A 14,044-nucleotide genomic window follows, 5' to 3' on the forward strand; every position below is an offset into this window, starting at 1 on the left:
CCTATCATCTGGCACTATTGTTTCAGGCTGTGTACAGGCTCAAACATACGGGTGATTCCTAGGTCATGTTTTTAAGAACCCATGTAGGTTAGAGAGATAATTACTTTTAATGAGAGATAGTACTGTGGTCTCACTGTGTAACTCCAAGAGCTGAGGCCTGAGGCATGGGCCTGCAATACCTTTTAATCAGACCCTGTGATGTTTCCCTAGGAAAGGGTCCTGCATTGTTCCCTAAGCTGATGAGCTGAACGCTTAATGACACTCACTCATTTTCTTTCTATCTTTCTGGCCACCTATTAAAAACAGTTATAGACTCTTTCTTTTCTGCATTGTTGATTTCTTCTTGCTACCTCTAGGGAAAAAAACCCAACAACCCCTATGTTTCTACATATTTGGACAGATAAAATAGTTTGACCTTTCACAGGGTTTGGCCTTTATTAAAACCATGTGAATTAGGTGAAGTCTGCTCCCTTTCAAGGTAATTGGATTAATGCGAACGTTTTCAGTGTCTGCTTCAAGCCAGTATAAATGGTCTGACATTAAATGAGGTTAAAAAGCCTCCTATAAACTACCACTGCTGTTATTAAATTTAATTAAGATAGAACAGCAGGCAATTTAAATGGGAAAGTGTTGCACAAAAATGGCACTACAGAAAAATGATTCTGATATTGTCATTAAAGCTAATTGGAAGCAGCGGTTTCTAAATGACAATGTAATTAACACGCTAATGAATACCATATTAGGATTGTTATTAACAATGAAATTTGCAAACATACATGAAAAACCAGTTAGGGATATCATATTATTACTGATATTACAAATTTAAAAAAACCCAACCATCTTCAGACAAATTATACAGAATTTTATCAGCTGGTAATGCACTCTAACTGAACAGCAGTAATAAAACCTTTTACCCTCTCACCTTTCACTTCCAGCAAATTAAGTGATAATTGCTACATATTAGCTATAACGTGTGCATTTTGAGTAAATTGGCTGTTCTGATATTTCTGCACAAACTTAACCAAGGAAATGTTTTTAGAAGGTAACAATCAAATGAGAAGGAAACCACATGAATGCACCATTAAGTCACCATGATGCATGCAACCTGTGTAGCCAAGTTAATCATTCTGTAAAAACAAACCACACTTGGGATTCATCACTAAACAAACATTCTGCACATTTGAACAGAAAGGTTCTGTTAAATTAAGCTAATGCTACTTTATGCATAAATGAAATTATTTATCAGAGAAAGGTGACATGCTCAGTCTTTAATAAGAGGTTTTGGGCGGTCTATTTTTCCTGAACCCCCCGCTAAGTAACAGATGGAATCGTGGCTCAGATCTTAGTGATCAACCTGTGCATGGCAACTTGCCATTGTTTTAAAGTTTGAAAAAAGGAAAGGCCTTTTTAAGGAGGGGGATGCTAAATTAAGAGTTCTGAGTGGGAGAAAAACAAGAGGGAAAACTTGTACCTACAGGAAGCAAGTAACAAAAAGATACGTCTTTCAGATTAAAGGTTATACTGCCTTGAAGATCATATATATATATATATATATATATTTGATGTGGTTATATGATTGTGTTCATGAAGAGGAAAGAAACAAAATAGCTACTTCGGAGCACAGTTCTGGTTTTTTGGCCTGAAAATCAGACAGAAATAAGGTAGCAAGAAAATAATCGTGTAGGAGATTTCCTGTATTTCCTGATCTTAGGGGGTCTGGAATGCCACAAGAATACAGTTTAAAGATAAAAGAGTCAGAAAATGACCAACTAGTGTCAATGACATTTTCAAAACTGACTTAGCATCTGTGGATAAATCTACAGAGGTTTTTTTTTTTAGATAGGGTAATATTTAGATCTGTCAGCCTCGGTTGCCACCAGGGGCAGATCCAGGCAGAGTACACTGATGCACTTGCACCCCCTTTTCATTCCTGGCTCCACCCAAAGTTTAAAACCAATTGCTTGGCAGTGCCAGCAGCATTTCTAGTCGGGCAGTGTTGATGGAGTCCATTGACTTCATGGTTCATTATAAACTACCAGATCCCTTCTAAACTCTTCATTCCACAGTAATGACCCTCTCTTCTTTTTCATGGTCTTGATGTTCCAATCAAGATAGCCTTTGTTCCACCATTCTGCTCTCTGTCAGCTCTTCTTGGTAATGAAGCTCCTATTTCATAGCCTTGCAGGTTGTTTTCAGCTCACTCCAATGAAGCTGTATTTGGTTCAATCTTAAACTGAATAATACAGCCCTAGGCCCCTAGCATACTAGCAAAGCTTCTAGTTTCTTTTTAACTGGAAATAAATGTGTGCTGCGCTATACATGATGATGCACCTCACCATCTGCAGCCCTTCTGAAACTTCTAAATCCACCCATGGCTGCCACCTACAAATTGCTACTTATTCAGGTTTCTGTCAATAGGGATGAAACCATGTAAGTTCAGATGCTAGTGCTTTTCAGTGCCCTAGCTTATGCATAAACTCTCACCTAGGACATGAAAGAATCAGTCTCTGCTCTAAAGAAAAACTATTTATATACAGTAGAACAGCTTCACTAGGATAATAACTGATACATGTTAGTTTAGTCAATAGGGCACTTTTGCGCTAGGGTAATCAGTTTCATTCTATGGCATAATTTGATGCCCTAGGTGGCATGGTGGAGGGGAGGGGGGGAAGGAGGGAAGCAAGTGCTTACCTCTCTATGCAGGGGCTGTTGCAGCTCTGGTGATGGCGCAGCCCCAGACATCTCAGTAAAATCTTCCCAAACACAGGCTGCTGCAGTAGTGGCAGCAGTGATGGCATAGGCTCCATGGGAGTTGCCATTCTGATGCCCCTCTGAATCAGTGCCGACGGTTGATGCCTCACATGCTGCTCCACAAATTACACTACTAATTTTATGTCTTTGTTCCAAACCAGACAGAGTGGGAAACTGAGATCAGGTGCGTGCTGTAAGGATCAAGAAATTAGCAATAGAGTAAGGAACAAGGAGTCTCTTTGTCTTGCTGGAAAGAGAAGGTACCTAATTCCGGAAGAGGATGAATCCCAAGTAGGGATAGCCACCTGACTTTTAGAAACTGGCATCAGAATCTGTCAAAACTTGAAACTATATACAGAGATGGATAAAACCACTATGATTTGGGTGTCAGCATCTCTCACCATTTTGTGAAAATAACTGGTTAGGAACAGATGTTGCATTTGTACCTGGACAAATTGTGTGAATGTTTATCCCCAGACAGGAATGTCACTGGATTGGCATGCATACACGCTGCCCTTCTAATCAGGATATAGCGGGTAACTGAATGCACTGCTGCTTTTCTGCCATTGATTCAGTGATGTAATCCTGGCACAACAGTTCAGCTGGGATTACATCATTGCTAATATATTAATGCTTACAGTATTTTGTAATGTCCAGGGATAAACTGATAGTACTTCTTATCCTATGAACCTTTTTAGGATTCAATCTTGGGACAGCAGACATACACATCTGAATGACTGCACTTTGTCCTGGAATAAAACGTTTTACCCTGAGACAAATGTGACCTCTGTTTGTAGCCTTTATGTATCTATGATGGGAAAAAATATCTGTAAATATCAGTGGTATCACAAAAGATAACACTGGTTTCATAATACATACTTCAATGAAATAGGAAACAACGTTTCCTGATCCCCAAGGGGAGGGAGATATGAAGGACTGAATCAGTCAGCTTCCTTAGGAATATTTCAGTGTGTTGAAATGGTTTAGCCCCAGGGCATTCTGGAACTAGAAGTAAGCATCTAAAAGTGCTGTCTGATATCACTGGTGATACTAGGGAAGTTCATGCAGTAGCACAGGGTGTCATAGGATGCCTGCAGATGTGTAGGGGTGCTGCTCCAATGTGCTGTAATTAGAACGCTTTGGAGCAAACTCGATTAATCGAATGCTGGAGCATTCTAATTAGTGCACTCCAGGTAGCCTCTGCGTCTCATGTATCATCATCCCTGCACTTCAAAATGGTGGCGGGGGCACTTTAACTACAGCTTGTTTGACAAGTTTTAGTTAAAACACCACTGCTGCCATTTTGAAGCACCAGGATGCTGATACACAAGACATTGTGGGCTCTTTAATTAGAATGGCTCTGAGAGCCATTCTAATTAAAGTGCCTACCATCACCCTCGGGAGCACTTGTAAAAATGCCCTTAGAAACTAATTGAATATAGCTAAGTTAATAGTTTATTGAACTTGAAATTGTGTATTAGATTAATATAGATTACTATGTTTGCCTGGGGAAAGAAGATGTGAGAAACAGTACTTTTAAGTGGTTCTTGCAAGAAAGAGCTAGCAGGAACCTGTCATGCTATGCAAAGGATCATGGTGTGATGAGCCATTCTTGCTCAAAAATGGAATGAAGCAGAACTCTGTCAGATCCAAGTGGTTTTAGCCTATCCAAATAATCTAATTTCATCCTCCTACAGATTGGAAACAGGCAAACATTATTCCAATAGGGACTAGAAAGAAGAGTAAACATATAAACGAGGATTTAATGAGTAAATTTCTAGGAAAAACTTCAACCAAATTTGAAACATGGGACCAGATCCTAACCTGCCTGTTAAGTGCTTAAGGATATGTATGCAATTAAATGTGACCTTTCTTTGCACTTCCCAACTCCCTCAAAAAACAATGTGTGTACTTTTGTAACATACTGACTTCCTAATCTTAACACAAAATATTATGAGTAATAGGCTATGCTAAATATTGTAACAAATTGATAACTCAGAGAAAAGTACAACATGGCCTCAAGTGCGAAATTAATTGCAACGGGAATGAGATCAGATCTAATATAAAGCAGTCTTCCCATCATATTAATAACCTTCAATCAGAAGTATCAATTAGAAAAAATAATGACAATCGGTGCTGCCTAGAAAATAGCAAGTGCTATTCTTGGCTACCAGTTACCATTGTTACGTTCTACTAGCTTGCTTGTCATTCTGTGGCCCATATCATTTTTTTCAAACTGCAGTATCTCTCATGATCATTAGATTGGAGTGTCATGGTACCAAATGTTCCCAGACACAGAGAGGGTCTCTGCTGCAATATGCCACAGGGTTTTGCACTGGTTAGGAACCCTAGTCAATATTTCAACTGGAAAGTCATATTATCTATACCAGCATTATTCAATAGGCAATTTGTCTTAAGATACTGAATATTCTTTTATGTATCTGAAGCATGTCTAAACTTTTGAACTTAACTTTCAGAAACATTAAATCACAACACACTTAACAAAATTTACCCTTTTTCTGACCTTGAAGTCTGTTTCCATTTCCTTTTATACAGCTTTTTTACCCTTTTCCCATTGTGCAACAATGCTCATATATTTGCCTGGTATGCTGTGTGATTTCAGTGTTCCATAGTGAATTGGGTCAAAGGTTTTAAAGAAACTAATTGAGTTAGTATTGGTTTTTGGAACACACATCTTTTCAAAGCTTTGAAGATATGATCTGCATATCTCCTAAGCCACCCTACTAATCCACCACAGAGGATAGTCTACTCTTCAAATTCAGCATTTTTTGGTGTCCTGTAATTGCTAGATGTGTGGATCTTCCATAAATCTACTTTGAGAAGACCAGGTTAATGATTTCATTCACATGGCCATCTTCCCACATTTTGACCCTATAGTTTTAAAAGTGTTTCCATCTTCCCTCATGACAGTGCTTTAAGATGAGTTTGTGCTCAGAAAAAAGAACACTTTATTAAGCTGAGACTTCAGTATAAACATCCACTCCTTATATGCCTATTTTATAGAACCATAGGTCAATATAGTCATTGAATAGAAAACCATGTAATCTTTTTCCTCAAATATGAGCACAATTTCCTAACAAGCTAAAATTCCAAAGTCTTTATTAGTGTTTGTGGTTGTTTATAGTGGCAGAAAGGACATACCAAATTTTTCAAATATAACTTCAATTTATATTAGCTCATGACCTAGCCTTAGGCCAGCTTTATGTAGCTGGCAAATGGACAACGTCTTATTTTAACTTTAAAAAGTGAACAAACTTGCTATGAAGGCTTTACTAATGAAGAATAAATGTGGAACATCTCAATATAAATTTTAAAATGATCTTCTGCCCTTTGATAATTTGAAGATCTCTGTTTTTTTTCAACCATGGAATATTTTACAATGGAGAATGAGTTAAGTGTGACTGTTAAGCCAAACAATATCGTAGAAGAAAAAGCTAAGCCTATGGAAGAATAAAAAGATGAAAATAGGTCTAAATTTCCAGGAGATATTATTAAAAAGAGATAATTGATTCTGCACTCATTATAAAATATCTGAACATCACAAAAGTGTGTAAACATTGTTTGTTTCCTATTCATAACTTAATGTCCCACTATGTTCTCTCATCCCCCCTTATGCTTCATAAAAGGAAGAATACACTGCTGCTACCTGATGAGTTTAAATATTTGTGGCAGACAAGAGGTTGCATCACAAACTCCCCTCCAGAACAGAAGGGGCATAAAATAATCATTAGCATGCCAATTACAGAGGAAAATACCAAGAATAGGCTTGATGATCAACTCTCCTTGCACCCTAGATCAAGATTTGAGGTTAATCATTTGAACATCTTATGTAACGTCACTCTAAGAGTGAAACCTGTTAAGGGCATACACCATGTTAAGGGCACTTAAAATGCGAGCATCTACCCATTACAGCTCATTAACTCATGCTAAAAGCCCTCAGAATGTTTCAAAGTTATGATACTTGAGCCGAGGGTTAACTCTGAGCCAAGCTACCCAGCTCATGTCAAGGTAACCAGTTTGCCTCATGGAGATAAAACTTTACAGTCCTACAGCATCCCAGAATGAATCATTCCCAGCCCTCTGCCCCCCAATCCCCTAACCCACATACACCGAGAGCAGGGATAGAGCCCAGGTATCCTGGCTTCTAGCCACACCCCTGCTTGCCAGCCCTCTAGTGACAAGTCAGAGCTGTGCAGGGAAAAAAAATTGGTATTAACACTTAATACACTTAACACTACTTACAGAATATTCTGACTTTAACACTGCTAAACATTCCACAGATTTAGTATAGTCGAAGTATAACATGTAACTTCACTCTTAGTGCTATCACTAAAGCACCTTTAAGGAGCAGTAAACTGCAGTTCAAACAATACAGAATAATTGTAAAAGAAGGACATGCCAAATTCTCAGGAGGGCAGGATACTGGAGCTATATAAAGAAAAGAGATGTTGTAGCCAGGTAGCAGGGAAATTGCCTGTGTACCTAGATGAAGAGGGAAGTTGTTCTGTGCTCTTCTTTTCAGACTCTTATTCTTATGATGTTAAAATCATTGTAAAATCCACTTCTCTTAAGACCCCTAAGTTCATTAGGGGCTTTTTCATTCAGTTTTTGCTACCTATTATATACTTTGGTCCCTGCTTATCTACAGGCATTTGTTACAAACACCAGACACTAAATTGCCAGTTAAATTATAAATAGGGGAGAAGTGGAAAGAGTATTCCATATTTTATTTCATATTAGACCTAAGAAAACATAAGGCAAGTGCTGACTCACTGTACCCATTCTTCACTAGCCATATTAAATGAGATTGCCCTTTTTCCTTTATTCCATGTGGTAGCATGTGCTTTGACATTAGAAAACTGGTTATTAAATTGCTATCAATTTATTTGTTGGCAAATTTTTGGGGGTGTCAAGTTTTTTGAACCAATTAACAGAAGCATTTAATCACACTGTTTATAGAGTAGGGGTATCAAACTTATCTTGCTTGCAGGGACCAAGTGCAGGACCACAGTCCACAGGCCAGATGAATGGTGTGGGGTCAGCCCTGTGGGCCCATGCCCCCCCTTTTCCTCCATCCTCACATGTGGGATTCAGTGCTCATGTTGCCTGCTCTGGCCAGTTTGGGACTGCACCATAGATAGTGCCCATTCTGGCCAGATTGGGAAGCCAGTTGCACACAGTATCTACTCTGGCTGTTTCAGAACATGGCATGTATTAGAGTGGGTGCCACATACAGTACAGTCCCAGATGGGTGCCGTGAGCACTGGAAATGGCACATTGGTGGATTCCCAGACTGGCCCTGGATGAAGCCAGCACCAGGGTCAGATGATATGGCACCACAGGTGGTATCCAGCCTTCAGGCCTTTTCTTTGACACCCCTACTATGAAGCAACAAGGATATACATTGCTTGATTCACCATATGTTAGTTTAAAAGCCACACTCCAAGGTCAATCTATAATGATTGCTGTGTCTTTTGTAGCTTTCACCCAGACCTTAACTTTCCCATTTGTATTGCATTCCAAAGTAAACTTGTGTGGCAAAGGAAACATCCCATAACTTATGGGCCATAAGCACTAACTCTTACAAGTATCACTTTATACTTCTGAAAGTATAGCCTCAAACATTTAGTGTCTATAACTGCTCACAGCAGTCTCAGCTGGTAATTCAGTGTTTTGGCATTGTGCAGCTCTTATTCTTATGCCCATCGAGTTGGAAACAGATAAAGTACAGAGCAAATCTCTTGCCATCACCATACACACTGGCTGATCACCGAACATCATTATTTCATAGATTTCATAAACATTCAGACTGGAAGGGACCCCAGAGGATCACTGAGTCCAGCCCCCTGCCCCAGGGGCAGAAAGTCAGCAGGGATCATAGGATCCCAGCAACATAAGCATCCAAATGCGTCTTGAAGGTGTTCAAAGTGGGTGCCTGAACCACCTCCGGCGGCAGTCTATTCCAAACCTTGGGGGCTTGGACAGTAAAGAAGTTCTTCCTTATGCCCAGCCTGAATTGGTTGCAGCAGAGTTTGTGACAGTTCGATCTTGTCATCCCTTGGGGTGGTCTGGTGAACAGATGTTCCCCCAGATCCTGGTGAACACCCCTGATAAACTCATAGGTGGCCACCAGATCGCCCCTGAGCCTGTGGTTTTCCAGGCTGAAGACTCCCATGGCTCTCAGCCTGTCATCATAAGGTGTGTTTTCTTGATCTCTGATCATGCGCGTGGCTCTCCTTTGCACTCTCTCAAGCTTCTCCACATCTTTTTTGAATTGTGGAGCCCAAAACTGGACTCAGTACTGCAGCTGCGGCCTCACCAATGCTGAGTACAATGGGAGAATGACGTCCCAGGATTTGCTTGAGAAGCATCTATGGATGCAAGCCAACGTTGTGCTCGCTTTACTAGCCCCAGCATCACATTGAAGGCTCATGTTCATCTTGTGGTCAATCATGATCCTGAAGTCCCTTTCATCTGTAGTGCTAACCAGCGTAGCACTGCTGAGCCTATAAGCATGCTGTAACTTTTTCCTCCCAAGGTGGAGAACCTTGCATTTTTTGGTGTTAAACACCATCAGGTTCTCTTCTCATCTGTCCATTTCATGAGCCTGTCAAGATCTGCCTGGATCACCCTTCTGTCCTCAGGTGTGGATCCTTTACCCCAGAGTTTGGTGTTGTCGGTGAACTTGGCCAGCCTGCATTTGACACCAATGTCCACATCATTGATGAAGATGTTAAAAAGTATAGGCCCTAGGACAGAGCCTTTCGGGACCCCACTGGTCACCATACACTATGGTGCACCATTGGCTTGGATTTTAAAAAACACCAGCTAGTACTTTGTTCACGGCTGGGTGCAACCATCAAAAAGCAACCACGACACATATGTTCACTACTGGCAGACTTTTATTGGTACACAGTGGATGATTCTGCATGAGATGCTTTACTGTGCGGTAGTTTAGTCTACTGCACAGTAAAACATCACCATCTACGTGTACACAGCATTTATGATCCAGTAAACTAATTTACAGTTAGTTAGTACCTGTAAATGCAGGTATTAGATTAACTGTGCAGTAAGTACTGCACAGAAGTGCATGTACAGACACTGACTGGGAGCAAATTTGCTCTAGGGTAGCCACACCACCAGGGTCCCAGCATCCTGCTTGTGCCAGAGCCACAGGGTTGGGAGTTTCTTCTGTCCTGTAGCAAGGATAGCTCTTTGCCTGTCTCAGCCTGGCCTTTAGACCCCTGGCCTGACCCTTGGGCCTGTGCCAGCTACTGCCAGCCCCTGGGCATTGGGCCTCAGAGGCATGGTCCCATGCCACCCACAGACCCCAGATCTGCCCCCCAGAGCCTGTTTTATCACCTGGCTGCCTCCCAGGCACTGTGCCCCTCTATTGTAGGATTGTGGCAAGCACCTGCAGCAGCTGGAGTCTCTGGCTTAGGCCCCAAGTTCTGTCAAAGGACCCAAGATGGCAGCTTCACTAATGCCACATTCAGCGTCCCAGGGCCCCAGCTGGACAGAGGGAGGGACTGCTGACCTTTCTGCACTGTGAGGTGATGCCAAGGTACAAAGCCAGTTTTCCCAGGGTGGCTCAAATGCCCACGTATATGACCATGGCAGCCCACATGCAGGAGCATGGCCATCCGTGATCTGTGTGGCAGTGCCATATAAAGGCCAAGACCCTGTGGATCCAGTGGTTCTGTCATGGACCACAGCTACCAGTCTGGAGCTACCTGCAGGCCCATGTCTTTTATGCAGCAGCTGAACCATATCCTGGTTCCCAAGGACCCTGGGTGCAGCCACACAATGTATTCCAGCACAGGTGGCCTGCTGACTCCAGGTGTAAAATCTTTGAGTTCATAGATTCATAGATACTAGGGTCAGAAGGGACCTCAACAGAACATCAAGTCTGACCCCCTGCATAGGCAGGAAAGAGTGCTGCTGTCAGATGATCCCAGCCAGATGCCTGTCCAGCCTTCTTTTAAAGACCCCCAAGCTAGGGGAGAGCACCACCCCCTTTGGAAGCCCATTCCAAATGTTGGCCATCCTTACCATGAAGGAAGTTTTTCCTGATGTCCAGCCTAAAACTACTCTCTGTCAGTTTGTGACCATTGTTCCTTATTACCCCAAGAGGTGTCCTGGTGAACAGAGCATCTCCGATCCCTTGCTGCGTCCCCCTAATGAATTTGTAGGTGGCCACAAGATCACCTCTCAGCTTTCTCTTGAGGAGGCTGAAGAGGTCCAGGTCCCTCAATCTCTCCCCATAGGGCTTGTCCTATCAGCCCCTGGCTATATCAGTGGGCCTTCTCTGGAGCCTCTCAAGTCTACCAATATCCTTCTTGAAGTATGATACCGAAAACTGGACGCAATACTCCAACTGTGGTCTGACCAATGCTGCATGTAGGGGACGTATCACCTCCTTGGCTCTATTTGTCATGCATCTGCTGAGTTAATATATGCTTATTTGTGATTTCCTACTCACTATGCTAGGCAGCCAGAACACATATTGTATTTATTTCTTTTATGATTTCAGCAGTATCCAATCACCTATTTTACCTATTGCAATTCATTTATTAAAATCTTCTAATTATATTTACTACTTTTGCATTTGCTACATGATTTTTATCAGTTTCTATTATTAAATGAAAAAATCACTAGTGTTGGCATTCTGAACCTAACATTCATACAAGGTTTTTCTTCAGTCCGTGAAACTCCATCTCTTTCACTCAAACACTACACAGATGCAGTATTTTTATGACCCTTATATAATCTGAATTCTACCAACTACTTACTGCTGCCCCATTGAACTTAAATACATACATTTTAATTCAACTGCTGGTGTAAACTGCATCTCCTTGTTGCTTCTGTGATTTCCTTTCAAAGACACCATTTAAAGATGTTTATATCAGGCAGTTTGAAGGGCTGTTCCTCAAAAACAGGATTAAACACTTGTGAATTCAGGAACCAAAACTCAAATCTCAAATTAAATTTCAAACCAATGTCTTTCCTGTCCAGAAGGTGCCAAAAATAGCCATCTCCACTGTGCAAAAATCCAGAATCCTGTTTTCCTCCCAGAGTGCCAAAAATCCCAGCTTTATAGACAAAACGATCAGTTGTATATGAGATTCCTAGGGCCCTAGCTTTTGTTGAAGCTCTACTGAAATACATAGAAGGTTTGAGTAGATATGATATAGAATGTCAAGAGCAGTGATATTCAACCAAGCACCCTGGGGTGCAGTGAGATCTTTTTTAAGAGTGTTGTGGGGTGCTCCTCAATATTTTTACTGTTAGGTATCCAAGTGCCTAAACACAATTCACATGATAAACCCAGAGACTTCAAATAGAAATCCATAGTGTTAAAAACATTCTGACCTAATGTGGTCTTCCTGAGTTCTTTGGTACAGAAGAATTGTTCTGTTATTTTTACATACTGAAAATGAGTGAAAGTAAATAGACAGAATTTTATGAGGGATACTCTAAGTCTACAAAGGCTGAGAACCTGTGGGCCAGAGGGAAATAAATGAAATATCCAAGGATTCTTAATTTTAATGGGCTTGTAGAGAGGGGTTTTGTGGTAAGACAAGAAACTACTGAAATTCCCCTAGTAACTGAGGAATTTCACAATACATTGAAATGATTGCAAAAAGAATGAACTCTTAACTCATGACAGTGAGTCCATTTTTCTTCTTATTTACTGGTATACAGCTACAATTATATGAACTAAAGATATGTGTGCATTACAAAACAACTACTTGGTATTGTAATTTCATAGGCCTATGAACTGAGTATCATTGTTACCTCAATTATGTGATATATTTCAGGATTAGGATCCTGTCTATTTTCTTCCTTCAGGCTGTGTTTAGAACAATTTAGAGACATTAAAGTGAAACATATGGAGAAAATATTTTCTTGTGTTTTCTTTAAGAAATGTCACTTCTATTTACCATTTCATATTAAAATGTATTTAATAAGTCATCACTTATACATGCCCAAGAAATCAAGGCTTTGAAGTACCTCTAATCCTGGGTTTTGTTTTTTTTCCCTCCTAGAATTTAGTCTTCCTTAACAAGAAAAACAGTTATTTTACAATTAGACTGGTGTTTCTGTTCTGTTTTACCAACTATCAATTCATATGTTTAACAATGCCTTATTCTGGAAAGGAAGAGTCAATAAGAATGACAATGTTTTTCAAAGAACTTAAAATGAAAGAATAATTATATGACGATACAGTCAATATAAAAAAATAAGAGTGATCAAAACTAGAGAATGAGCATATTCTACTATGCTCATTAATGCATTTTGTTCTTCAAGGAATCCAAATGAAATGAGTAGCACTCCTATCAGGATAAGCTGATATTCATGAATAATAGATGCTGAAGTGGGCTCTGGGACAATATGAGCAATAACAGACACTTATAAAAAATGGCACTACTGAGAACTATATACCATCCTATAAGAGTGCAATTTAAATGACTGATGGCCAGTTCTTGATAGTAAATTATCAATCAGTACTTTTTCATCAGTCATTCAAGCTTTAGGATACTCTCAGTGGTCTCAGCGTTTTCCAGGTTATATGTGTAGCGCTTATTCAGATCCTGTGAGGCAAGAACACAGTCATTTAATGTACTCCATGGTATACTTGAGAGGGAGGAGGCCACACATATTCTTATTACAAGTATGCCTGCATACAAAGAACCAAAATTAGGCTGTAGACTACAGAAACACAATGGAAAGAGCTAGGAGTGTTAGTAGTCGTATGGCTTCAGCAGGTTTAGGTCTGTATGGGGAAGGGTTTGGAAGGGCTAAGGAAAACTTCTTATCCAAAACCTTCCACAACTTTGATATTCATGTTAGCTTCACCCAAGAGTGGAACTGGGGGTGAGAAGGTGGGAGGCAGTGCAGTAGTGCATTTTCACCCCTTTTGATTCCTGCTCTACCCAACTTTTAAAACCAACTGCCTGGGAAGGGCAGTAGCATTCAGGTAGCACTGAGAGAGTCAATTGACTCAGTGACTCAGTATCATCCCCCTAATTCCTGCTAATCTCTCACCACTTCACTGGTGTTAATGACTTTCAATCATTTTTAATGGTCTTGATGTTCCAGTATTCCAGGTATCCTTTCTTGTGCAACTTTGCTGTGTGTTGGCCACTCCTGCTAATGTCCATTTTATATTTTACAGCTGTACAGACTGTTTCTAGCTCTAGCTAAAACCTGGACTCAGGTATGGTAATTGTGATGGTGGACCTTGCCTCTCTCTATCCTTTTATAAGCT

This window comes from Crocodylus porosus, unplaced genomic scaffold (genome assembly GCF_001723895.1).
Source record: "Crocodylus porosus isolate Cpor-Errol unplaced genomic scaffold, CroPor_comp1, whole genome shotgun sequence".
NCBI classification, from domain to species: domain Eukaryota; kingdom Metazoa; phylum Chordata; order Crocodylia; family Crocodylidae; genus Crocodylus; species Crocodylus porosus.